We start from the raw sequence: 10,727 nt of genomic DNA, 5'->3' as shown, positions 1-10,727 counted from the left end.
TTAAAACTTAAACAAATAATATACCGAATACCAAAATATCGAATACCAAATATCAAAAATTTCGGGTTCGGTACGGTAATTCGGTATTTACCAAATTATGCACAACTCTACAGTGGAGGGGTCAGCCGGTCGAGCAAGCGACTTGGGAGACTAAGCATGATATGCGCAGCCGTTATCCTCATATTTTCACCACTTCAGGTATGTCTCTATGCTCGTTCGAGGACGAATGATTGTTTTAAGAGGGGGAGGATGTAACGACCCGGGCGGTTGTTTTGAGTGTATTAGCCCCGATCCCTTATTTACTGTTTTTTTCGTATCTGTTTCTGCTTATGTGACCTACCGAGAGGTCTTGTTTTTTTGGCTTTGGAATTGCATTCCGTCGGTTCCGTTAGCTCCGTTGGATGATTTTGGACTTAGGAGCGTGTCCGGACTGTGAATTTGAGGCATGTAGCTAATTTAGGCTTGAAATGACGAAAGTCAAATTTTTTGGAAGTTTGACCGGGGGTTGACTTTTTGATATCGGGGTCGGATTCCAATTCCAGAAGTTAGAGTAGGTCTGTAATGTTGAATATGACCTGTGTGCAAAATTTGAGGTCAATCGGACGCGGTTTGGTATGATTCGGCATCGTTTGTAGAATTTGGAAATTTCAAAGTTTATTAAGTTTGGATTGGAGAGTGATTCATGTTTTTGATGTTATTTGTGGTGGTTTGAGGATTCGACTAAGTTCGTATAGTGTTTTGGGACTTTATGGTATGTTTGGTTGAGGTCCTGGGGGCCTCGGGTGAGTTTCGGGTGGTTAACGGATAATATTTGGACTTTGGTTGATGGTTGATATATGGTGGTGTATATTTTCTGGTTTTCTCTTATGCGTTTGCAAGAGGAGCCTCTCATTCGTGAAGGGTTAAGGTGAGGACGCGAAGAAGAGGATGCGAACGTGAAGGTGTGGTCTGTGTGTGCATCACGAAAGCGTGAGTGGTGTCGTGTTCACGAAGAGAAGTGAGACAGCTGGGGACCCCAGGTCTTTGGTCTACACATTCGCGAGGTATGGGCCGCGTTCGTGATGTGTTGAGCTTGTAAAGCTTCGCATTCGCAAAGCGTTGATCGCATTCGTGAAGAGTAAACTGGGAGGCAGTCTGAGTTGGCCTACGCAAACGCGAGATGACGGTCGCATTCGCGAAGAAGGAAATCTGGGCAGACAGTATTAATTTCAAAAATGAGGGTTTGAACCCATTTTACATATTTTGAGCTAGAGAACACGGAATTGGGCGATTCTTGAAGGGATTTTTATGGAGTTGATTGGGGTAAGTGATTCCTACTTGGTTTTGGTTAGATCCCATGATTTCATCTTTAATTTTAGCATCTAATTTGTGATTTGGGGGGTGAGAAATTGGGGAAAAAGAGGAAGAGCTCTTGAGTTAGAATTTTGAGGTTTTGAATGGGATTTTGTTATCGGATTTGAGTAATTTTGGTATGGTTAGACTCGTGAGTGAATGGACTTTCAGGTTTTGTGACTTTTGTCGGATTTCGAGACGTGGGCCTGGGGGCCAAGTTCGGGCCGATTTTGGATTTCTGGCTTATTGTTTCATGTTTTTCTTGTGGAATTGATTCTTTTAGCTTATATTAATTACATCGTACTACTTGTGGCTAGATTCAAGGCATTTGGTGATTGATTTGAGGGGAAAGGGCATTGCGGAGTAGGATTTTGTGCGATTTGAGGTAAGTAATCATTTTAAATCTGGTCCTGAGGGTATGAAACCCCGTATATTTGGTATGATGTTACTATTTTGGAGGTGACGCACATGCTAGGTGACGGGCGTATGGGCGTGCACCGTGGGGGATTTTGACTTGGTCCGTCCCGTGAGACTGTTAAGTCGAATAGCCTATTGTTAATTACCTGTTCTCTCTGTGTTATAGAAATTTGACTGCAAATCATGTTAGAAATCATGCTTAGGCTATGTGATGGTACTGTTGGGACCCGTAGAGGTCGTGTACTTGTTGAAGTATTTGCTAATTACTGTCTTGTACTTAGGCATGGTTTTACTTGCGTATCATATCTCAGACTCTTCTTGATTCTTGTTGATACACTATGTTATTTTTGTTTGGGCTGATCTTTATGATTTCTGAGAGCCCGATAGAATAGAGAGGTTGGTGACTGAGTTAGGGCCTGAGTGCCGAGCTGTGAGCTATATGTACGCATATGGATCGGGTTGCACGCCGCAACGAGCCTTAGGATTGTATATATGGATCGGGTTGAGTTAGGGCCTGGGAGCCGTGTGATTGAGCTGTTATAACGAGTTGAGTGATTGTTGCCCTGATAGCCTGTACTTGCTTTTCCATTTGTTGATGCACTTAGTTGCTATCTGTCATTGTCATGAAATTTCTAAAAGATTCTATATCCGGATTTACCTGCACTTTAACTGAATAAAATTGATTTGATTTGAACTGCCGTATTTGAAAGCATGTCTATTCCTTGTTGAAATTATTGAAAATGAACTATATTGTATAGCTCATCACTACCTTCTCAGATTCTTATTTATTTCTGTTACTTGCTGAATTGGTTGTACTCATGTTACACCCTGCACTTTATGTGCAGATCCAGGTGTGTTTGATCACGGAGGTCGTTGAGTTCGTGTGCGATCGACTATCGGAGACTACGAGGTAGTTGCCGGCGTCCGCAGACCTTGTCTCTCTTTCTATGTTTCTTTCTTTTCTATATTGATACTTAGACATTGTTTGTATTAGACTGGATATCTAGATGCTCATGACTCAGTGACACCACGATGTCGGGCTATTTTTTCACACTTATGCTTTGTGTTTTACCCCGTTTTTATGAAAGACTTCGGTTATTTTTAAATATTTTAATTCATTTATATTAAATGTTGAAAGTGTTTTGGAGATGTCTGCTTGCCTAGTATCATGATAGGCGCCATCACGATGGGTTAGGTTTTGGGTCGGGACAGAACGAAACATGGTGTAAAGAACTCAACATGTAAGTCTGAATATCTCTGTGAATCGTGAAACATTTATAATGTCATGCATATGCGTGTAAATGTCATACCATGCATAGGTATATGAGTACATAACATCATCAAGCCTCTGAAGGCATCCCATCAAATCATCTCGACCTCTGTGGGCGAAATCATCAACGTATACCAACTGATCAGGTGGTGATACGTATATAACGCCATAACCTTTCCCATACCCCATATACATATAATATACGTGTATATAATGTAATCTAGTCATGGGTCAATGTACATGTATAAATGAATGCAATGCATGAGAAGTAAGTCAATAAGATCTCTCGGAATGTCATAAAATCATTATGCCTTAGATTAATATCATGAAATAAACTTTATCAACTTACGCATTTTCTGAGACCCATGAACAGACGATAGAATAGTAGGACACATAGAGAATCAAGAACATAGGAACCCCTAGTACTTTTAAGAATAATGTCATTTGTAAAAGTTGTGCATTTGCTCGTTTCATTTATATCATATGGATCATGCCAAAAGAAAAAAAAGGATAGCCTGTAAAAGTTGTGCATTTGCTCGTTTCGTTTATATCATATGGATCATGCCAAAAGAAAAAAAAAGGATAGCCTTAACATACCTTTGTCGTTTACCTAACCACACAACGTCGGTTCAACCCGTTAGTACTTCAATCTACAACAAACATTAAGGGACCATTGTTAGGCTTATAGAAGCTAGAACTCAACACAAATGAGCGACTAGCTCATCTACAAAATTTTGGACAGCACCTCTCCTTGTTCTTTTCATTTTCCTCAAATCCACAAACAATATCAACATGTCCAGAATGTCAACATATATATATATATATATATATATATATATATATATATATATATATCAATATCTAACCTCATATTCATAACAATACATCACCAAAACATTCCACACCATCTTACCCAACAACCAAGTTCTAACTTGCACCTTCCAAGCCTTCTCTTCTTCCAAACACATCAACCACAATAGCAATAGTATTCTTAAGTTATTTTTACTGATTTCCAGCCATAAAACATCAATAATTCAACTCCAAAATAGTCAAGCAACTACAACACTTCAACATGAAGTTCAATTTACTTCACAAGTTTCCTTTATCAAATCAACTAGATATACATAGATGATCTAAAATACATATAGGAGAAGTTAAACCTTACCTTGGAAGCAAGAAAACTCATCCAACTAAGTTTTACATCAAGCTCAAATAAGCTCTTTACCCCAAACAACAAACTAGAGAGATAACTAGGTGATCTTGACTTCCAGGAGAGAAATCACCTTACCAACTTGTGGATTTGGTCTTGAACCCTAGGATAACTTTGAGAGCGATCTTGGGCTGATATTTTGGAGCTCTTTCACGTTGCAATAGAGAGAGAGAGAGAGGGATTATGAATTGTTTTCTAAGTGAAATTGAGATATATCTATATTTATATGGCCCCGCTAATGGGCTTGGGAAGATGGGTCTTGGGCTGCTCCAAGACTTGCCCATCTCTATTCTTTTTCATTCCCTTTTAATTTGATCCACAAGCTCTAAGTAGGTGATGCACCTACTTGCCACCTAATTAATCAAGTAGGTGATTCATGTTGGTCCTTTTTCCATTTTGAAACATGTGTCTCATCCTCATTAAATAATTTAGACATGTGTCGAGTAGCTCAAGCAAGTAGGATGGAAAATAAGTTGGTGAAGCAAGCACATCGGGTAAGCAAGTAGCTCGTTTTTATTTGTCCAAAATCTCCTTTATCACGTTTAAGTGCATTCGTCCTCAACCTAGTCGTTTGTATGTTGAACGGAAATACGGGATGTAATATCATTAGATCACTTTATATACTTTCAAAGAGAATCTCATTTATGAGCTTACATCAATTGACTTATGGCGTACTTTCACGTTCGAAAACATGGGATATAACATCATTCCCCCCTTTAGAACATTCGTCCTCGAATGTTGACTGATGCACTTATCATTCTCATAACCTATAGCTCTTGCAAATACTTTAATTCTCTCATTTCCATCTAGGCAACTGTTCTGTGAATAAATCCAAAGGCCAGGGCATTCCCCCCTTTAGGCCTCTTTCTCACACCATGACTTGTGGTCGTAATTCTTCCAATCTCGTAACTATTGGTACCTTATATCATGCAGTTTGTACCACTTTGTCCTTGTATGTGCGCCTATGAGACTCTTCTCTCATTTTTCATCTAGCTTTTAGCCAATCTCCAGGTCTCACTTTGTGAACATATACAGAATTATGACAAGTTGTCCCTCTAGGCGTTTATGGCTTTACTACATCTAAGTAGGTCATACTATACCATAACTTTTACTTCAGTTTATTGTTACTGAGGTCTGCTACCAAACTCCAGGTTACTCTCGTTGCTTATCCTATATGTATAAATCTAAGTCCTTTAATGCTTCCCCATTACTCAATCAAATGTCTAAATGTCATCCTCTTTTCTTTCACAATTACACCCTTATTCTACTACTAGGGCAACATTTCATTTCTTCTAAATACTCATAGTCTTAGACTCCTCTGAGTTCACCCATGCTATATTAAGCTTTCTATAACTTACGAAAATCATCAGCTCTCTTGCTTTGATGGGCTTAATCCCGAGGACTTACCTATTCTCACTCGTCTTTTCTTATCCTTACTCATGTCTTCCTAAAACCTTGTCTCTCTACCATACTTTAACTTGCGACCTACACATATATATTTATACTACTCGCAATCTCTTCTAACTTGCTTGCACCATAGATTTCCTTATGTTATTCTGGAACCTCAAGCGAGACATCACATTGTCTCTAACTCTTTTTTACTCTCTTAACTAGACCTCTCGGTACCTGGAAACCATAGGCTGGTAGATATATCACTGTCGACACCGCTAACATTTCTTGATACTGAATCTCAGTGCTTCTAGCCCTCTATTTGAAGTACGGACTATTCACAACTTTCTGCACGTGAGTATCTCATACCTTCTTTACCTTTACCTTACATACCTTAAAATCCCGTATCGTATCTTCCATCTTTATCATAACCTCCCTTTCACATAGGTATAATTCACATCCACAAATTGAAGCTCTACTATAATACTTGCACCTCTGGTGCATACACAATCCGATGGAAGCTTCATATTGACTTCCTATGAGGCTGGTACTCTTCTAACTGGATCTATCGTAGAGCCATTATAGAATATGGTTGATGTACTATCTCTCTTGTACCTCTGATATTAAGAGTGATTCTGCAATGGTTTCAATCACGATTTCTATAATTATTTAGGTCCAATAATCAGACTCCTGGTTTACTTAGTTGATGTAACTCGTTAGTTTCCTCTTCTCTCACAGCCTTTATGTAGGCTTAAGCTATCTTCCGATCTTTGGCTCAGGGTATTAGTTATTACTTTAGCCTTTCATGGACGCTATGAAATATCCATGATATACTCTTCTAACAATTCAATCCTTTGTCTATGACCCGGGATCAATTCTTTCTTTTAACTTATATCGGAGTCTTCTACGACTGTATAAATGTTAACATATATGTTGCATGGATAATACTCCAAAATCTTAAATGTGTTTATAACGTAATAACTATGGGTCATTGATAAAATAATTCCTTTTGTTCCATCTCAACTTTCTTTAAACGTAAGCAATTACTTTTCCTGGTCATTCTGCTACCTGCTGCATGAATAATTGGCTTATCTTAGTGCCCACAAATACTAGAATTTCCTGTAACTCATATGATCTCAAATGTCACTTTTGGATTTTTTTTTTTTCACTTCCCTTTCATTAGCCATGGTAGGTGCCGCTTTTTTATGGAGTGCATACAATGTTGTAGTGAGACTGTTGATTATATTGAGGGATGGATCTTCCCTAGACATGGATCTTGTCTGAATCATTTATATTTGGGGATGGATCTTCCCCTGGGCTGGATTGGCCTTATGCGGTACTGAGTGACTGACTGTCTGTTGATGTGTGTGTGTGTGTGTGTGTATGTGTGTGTGTGTGTGTGTGTGTGTGTGTATATATATATATATATATATAGGATGGATCTTCCCTGGGTTGGATTGGCCATAGACAGTACTGAGTGACTGAGTATTCTGAGAGTATGAGTACACGAGGCTTTCAGCGTGGTGCATCGCATACAACATGTGCACTGGCATGTAGATGTAAAGAGGTCATACTCCTCATATCATTAAGAATTTGATCTATTTTACTTTACTTGAGTTTAACTGTTAAACTTGAAAGCATGCCTACATTTTTGTACTGTTATTTCTATATTGAACTGTACCTACTGAGTCCGTCACTACCTTTCAGTCCAAAGGTTAAATTTGTTACTTATTGAGTTGGTTTTACTCACGCTACACCCTGCACCTTGTGTGCAGATCCAGGTACCTCTGACTCTTGTAAAGCTGCGAGCTTATTACATCGTATACTCGACGGATTTTTTTTGATGATCTTCCTCGCCTATAATTATCCTTAGTTACTTACCTCCATGCCCTTGTGCTTGTAGGGTTGCTTTTGAACCGATATTTTGACTGTCTTGCCAGTGGAACTCTCTTTTATTTCCGTAACACCTATCCGAATATTTCTCAAGGATTACAATGTCATAACTGCGAGACTGAATTCACCATATTGGGTTTCACTATGTTTATCTTGCACGATCTACTGGTTTGTCTGTATCCTCTTGTCTAGCCATAACTAGGCTCTTCCTGAATCAACTACTAACTACTCGTTGGTCCATTCTCATATCTATATTCCGCGTAATCTCTCTTGGGATATGTCCTTTGACTTAACTTACCTCTCGCACTGGCTCCTTATGTATCAAGTATTCATTCGTACTTATTTATTAATAAAATCCTCCCTGCCATCATGCTTGCGTAATGATCTGGAGTCGTAACCTATCAGTGGGATTTGACTAAGTGCAATCTCATCCCTTTCTCATTTTTATTGCATTCTTACTTTACTATTCCATTGTTCCCTGAACCATATAACTCCTACTTAATACCATATCATACCATCTTTCCCCCTCTCTTCATCTTTGGCATCTTTTCACATATTCACTGACTCTTACTCGCCTTATAGTAATCCTTCTATATCAAAGATAACGAAATTTCTTACTCACGAGGGTAACACCTAGTGTAAGTGGCACACTTAGTCCCTTAAGCCTAATTCTGCTCACAATGCTTGCTTTAGGGAAGCGTCTTCCTGAATGAACTTTAAAGGTTACTCCTTTGTTGTCCATTGTATTATAACCGGAATGCTATCTCTGAAATTCTCACGATGCCGACTATTATAAAATCCTTCGGTCCCTCATTCATGTTCAGTTTATCTTATTCACTAGCCCATACTGATTTCTATTACTCCGTGGGTCTAACTTTTCCTTCTGGTAATCACGTTGGAGTCACAAACTCATTTCTCAAAATGGAGATATGACTTTATCGCTTATACTCTTTTATTGCCTCAAGGCCTGTCACCTCTTGTCTTTTCCTTCATTTGACTATAGATTCTATCATCCTATCATATTTTGATTTGCCGTTATCACTCACTTATCACACCATGCTCATAATGCTTCATTTACTCTCTTATTATTCTCCTTCTAATATTTTTGTCTATCACTTTATTCTGAAAGCTTTAACAAAACATTCTTTTGCTTTTAGCTCCCCTTTCTCCATCCACTAGCTCTTCGGGTCGCCTAACATTCTCTCTTTACTAGGGACATGAGCCATACTAAGGTAAATATTTATCCCTTCTAGAATTCAAGTGCCTATCTTTGTAATTTTTGAACATTCTAGTATTCATATCTAGCTGTACTATCCTAGATTACACCATCTGGGTATATCACAAGGACAATTATTACCACGATTGTAATATCCTTCGGAAATGTCAGCTAACACTAACAATCCTTCCACCATTATGGGTTACTCTAACCCCAGCTGGATCCTGGAATCCCGTCCTTCTTTTAAACTATATCTGTTGGCTCCCATGAAGCTTAACTGAGATGGGTGTGGCCAATTGTACATACCTCTATTACAATTAAAGGTAACTCAAAATACTTATATTTCTCTGGCTGAATTGTAAATACTGATAATCTTCACTAATTGGGTACCTCGTACCCTTCTTCACCTTGCTTCTTTTACTTGTTGAAACTTGTATCGACCTTATAATTCTCTCGTTGCTTTAAACCATATGGGTGGATAGATATTCATGCCTTAGGGCTCCTTATCAAGAAGCTTAGACGTCTTAGTACACACAAGATCTACTAAAGACCTCACATTTACTCATCATAAGCTTGATGCAAAATCGAGTTCCTCTGACTCAACTCTTCCAGAACCACAGTCAATCTCTTACCAGCTGTCTTTCTAAATGTAGGTATCGCTGTATTACGAATAAAATAGAATTTAGAAGTTTGAATTCTTACAGCTGAGCTCTATCACAAGATCTAGAGTAAGAAGAAAGAGTGATAGTCCTAAATGCCCTGTAGCCTCCTGCTTATAAGTGTGGTGCACAACACACCCATTAACAAGACTCTACTAGACACGGCTTGTAGATTCCCTAGGACAGAACTACTCTGATACCATTTTTGTCACGATCCAAATCGGAGGGTCGCGACGGGCACCCGGTGCCTTACTCAACCGAGTACCAACGTAACATATCTTTCTTATCATACCATCATAGGTAAATAGGTCAGAAGGGCTATCATGAGATAACTAGAATAAAATATAAGGGAATACTAGATATTGGACGACCCAACATGATATAAAAACCTATACACGTGACATACGAGCCTATAAGGCCTACATGATCATTTGTACACTCAAAATATAGGCCGATAAAGCCATATAAGTATCTATATACATGACATCTGTCTACAAGCCTCTAAGAGTATATAAACGTCATAAAGGTTAGGACAGGGGCCCGCCATACCAATCAATACTTATCCAAATCATACTGACCAAATAGGTAACTCCGGAGCAAGTGGAGTGCACCAACTCCTTCCGTTGAGCTGATAGCCTACTAGGAGGACTGTCAACCTATCTATCGGGACCTATGGGCATGAAACGCAGTATCCCCAGGCAAAAAGAATGTCAGTATAAATAAAGTACCGAGTATGTAAAGTATGAAAGAAACCTGATATAAAGAACTCAACATGTAAGTCTGAATTTCTCTATGAATAGCGAAACATTTATAATATCATACATATGCGTGTAAATGTCATACCATGCATAGGTATATGAGTACATAATATCATCAAGCCTCTGAGGGCATCCCATCATATCATCTCGGCTTCTGTGAGCGAAATCATCAACGTATACCAGCTAATAGGTGGTAATGCGTATATAACGCCATAACATTTCCCCATACCCCATATACATATAATATACGCGTATATAACGCCATCTGATCATGGGTCAATGTACTTATATAAATGAATGCAATGCTTGAGAAGTAAGTCAATAAGATCTCTCGGAATGTCATAAAATCATTATGCCTTCGATTAATATCATGAAATAGACTTTATCAACTTACGTATTTTTCTGAGACCCATGAACAGACGATAGAATAATAGGACACATGGGGAATCAAGAACATAGGAACCCCTAGTACATTTAAGAATAATGTCATTTGTAAAAGTTGCGTGTTTTCTCGTTTAGTTTGTATCATATGGATCATGCCAAAAGTAAAGAAGGGATAGCCTTAACATACCTTTGTCATTTA

This window comes from Nicotiana tabacum, chromosome 2, assembly GCF_000715075.1.
Source record: "Nicotiana tabacum cultivar K326 chromosome 2, ASM71507v2, whole genome shotgun sequence".
In the NCBI taxonomy this organism is placed as follows: Eukaryota; Viridiplantae; Streptophyta; class Magnoliopsida; order Solanales; family Solanaceae; genus Nicotiana; species Nicotiana tabacum.
This window is presented reverse-complemented; position numbering follows the sequence as displayed.